Consider the following 3,198-nt stretch of genomic DNA (forward strand, 5'->3'; position numbering starts at 1 on the left):
ACACAAAATATAATATATAAATCATACGACTTTTGTTCTCTTTTTTGATATACGGATAGAATTTCATTTTACTTTTTCATTAGACTTGTCGTACGTAAAGTGTGATCGTCTGAATGCCCTATTAAGGGTAATCAGGCCGTTCTTTTTGCTCTGCCTTTGAGAGTTTTACGTTTCAAACCGCATTGCCCAATGTGTGACGTCAGATAACTGTACCGAGATACAGTTTTTCTTGAGGTGCTTATTGAACATGTGCAATCGTGTTAACTTAACCTAAGTTTTAATTTTGATTATGGTGGAGAACCAAAAAAATAGTCTTTTCTAGCTAGAATTGGTGATGGCGTTGTATAATTTTAATTACTGGCCAAATAAATCTTAGTTTTGGAAACTAAGTAACTTAAAAAACAAACAAACAATTGCAAATGTAATAAATTAATGAAAACTAAAATTTGAAACAAAAAACAGATTTTGATAATAATTTATAATAATCGATAAATCCATCATATTAATGTATATTTTAGTAAAAATTTTATTAATTTTTTGCATCAGCTGTTAACACTTTTGCATTTCTTGCTCAAGTTTAAACTACCTCCATTGTACGTTTAAACTAGCAAACTTTGAACAATCTATCTGCTAGAAACGATTTTATTATTTTTAAAATATGTACATTTATGTATGTTGGGAAGTCGAGCTTTTTTAATTTATATATTAATTCATCATTCCAGATGCTATTGAATGCTTTTTCTATATCTATAAAAACAACGCCAGTTGATAGTATTTCACGTTTATTTTTGTGAATCATATTTCTTAATCTTTTTATTTGGCGTACTGTTGAATGTTGGCGGAATCCAAATTGTTCTTTATTGAACGGTTTCTCTAAATGCAAAAGGACATTTTTATTCTTACAAATATATTAAGGGTTTTCATTTAAACGTTCAAAACCCTCGTAAACTGTGCAATCTGTGCATGTTTCCATTCTTGCAATTGACTTCTATGGAAATTGATTTGCACAACCCTTATAAGTTTGAGCGACTATTTAGACTGGCAAACTTGCGCAAACACATTGTGCATTTAATAAATCCGTCCGCTATTGTTCACTTTTGAATTTATGGACTTGAATATTCACATTTTAAACATATTTTGTAGAATTTTTGTTAAAATAATTTATTTATTATTTTTTGATTTTGTTTGACATTGTTTTTAACAGTTTATAAATATTGTAATTGAACAGGGATTTCATGAAACAAGTCGAATAAACTTACCCACTTGCACAAATGGGAAACTTAAGCGTTTAAATGAAAACCCTTATTGAAAACAACAAATAAATTTAAAATTTGTTTTTGTTTTCAATATATTTATAAGAATGAAAATGTTGTTTCGATATTGTGAAACATGCAGTTTATCTAGACAGAACAATTTTTTAAAAAATTTTATCCATTGAACTTACACCCTGTCCACACTAGCAAACTCTTGTTGGGAAACTTTTTCTTAATTTTCTTTTGAAGTGCTGAGCTTTTTACTGGATTATGTGGTAGTTTAATGCGTAGATATAATCTTCTTTTCAATAGAATTGTACGATATGTTTATAATCTTACAATTAGATCTCATGTGATTGACTTCTTCGAGTGTAAATTTAGGATATTAGGGTAATGTTGCAATTTTATGAAATTATTGTAGAAGGTTTTCCGGAGTATTTGGTACAATTATTTGAATTTTCGAGATCTGTTAGAAAATAATATATCATCGTATTAACAGTTCTATCTATGAAAGATCTTTTCGTGTTAGAACTACTAGGATTTGGAATTCTCTACCCAAGAGCTTAAGGAGTTTTAATTTCCCAATTAATATATTTAAAAACAAACTTGTAGAATATTACAATAGCTGTGAAATTACTTAATTAATAACAGGTTTCCAATTTGAATGAACATTTAGAATTAAGCTTTTTATATTATTAAATTTGTTAAATTTTTATGTTTAATAGCTCATAATTTTGTATTTTAATATATGTATATATTAGTAGTTTTTAAGACATATTTGGCCCTATGGGCTTATAAAAACTGTATTAAATAAAAAAGCTTATTTAAGGCAGACATTAAATATATTCATTAAAAATGTAAATTCAATATCCGTTTTTTAAATATGTAAAGGATTCCATCATTACCGGGTGCTTTGTTATTTTATAGTTGCATGACGTGTTGTTTAACTTCTTCGGTTTTTATAAGAATTTTATGAGATATTTCAAACTGATTCACGAAAAGTCTAGCTTTATCAACATCTTCATCAGAGTTGGAATTTTATTATGTTTATCCCGTAAGGGTTTTAGTAATACTGTTGTTGTAACAGCTCGACTGTGGCCGATAGTTCTCTCCTGGGGAAAAAACTTTCGGTTGATACAGCTGTCGCTGGGTTGACAATCTTTGGCCGAGTATGACTCGGGTCGTTCCGGAGCGAAGATCCAATTGTCGTGGGAACGTAATACTGTAGGGAGCTTTGCTTCTGAAAAGTACAGTCTCTGCAGCTCAACTGATACACTTTCAATACCAGAAGTTTGATAATTTGGACAGATTTGTGTTTTAAATTTATTTTTAACTCCAATAGCAATTCCTCCTGCGATGGGAGATAACCTGGGGGATAGAAGCTACATTGTTCATTTAAGAGAGTTTCACATAGATATATTATATCGTTATACATACTTAGCTTTTAGAACTTGTTGTAATTGTATCTTTTTCCAAAAAGAATTGATGCCTTGCACATTCCAATACATGATTTTTATTTCAGGATTAAACTCTATATTTTTATATTATATTAATTTGTTCTAACTTAGTCAAACATAATTTTAGATCTATTACTGCATTTTGAAAATTGCAGAGCTGATCCATTTAGAAAAAATTGCTTTGCGAAACGTTGTTTACCTGACTGGAATATGATGTTTTATCGTGAACGTCAACATTTACGTTATGTACATTTGAATTAGATAGGTTAGAAAAGTTGGTATTGTTCATGTTAAAAATTGGTGCATCTAATTGACGTCTCTGGTTAACTGCTTTTTTATTAGTAGCTCTGCTACAAGCTTTAAAGTAATTTGATCTGCATGGGCAATTGGGATCATCGGCCTTGTGTGCATAATTAGTATATCCTTTAGAAACACAGTTAAACCGCGCTTGCTTCGTGAGAGGTGCTATAACGTAAGAAGCAAATAAC

This window comes from Lucilia cuprina, chromosome 5 (genome assembly GCF_022045245.1).
Source record: "Lucilia cuprina isolate Lc7/37 chromosome 5, ASM2204524v1, whole genome shotgun sequence".
Taxonomy (NCBI): Eukaryota; Metazoa; Arthropoda; class Insecta; order Diptera; family Calliphoridae; genus Lucilia; species Lucilia cuprina.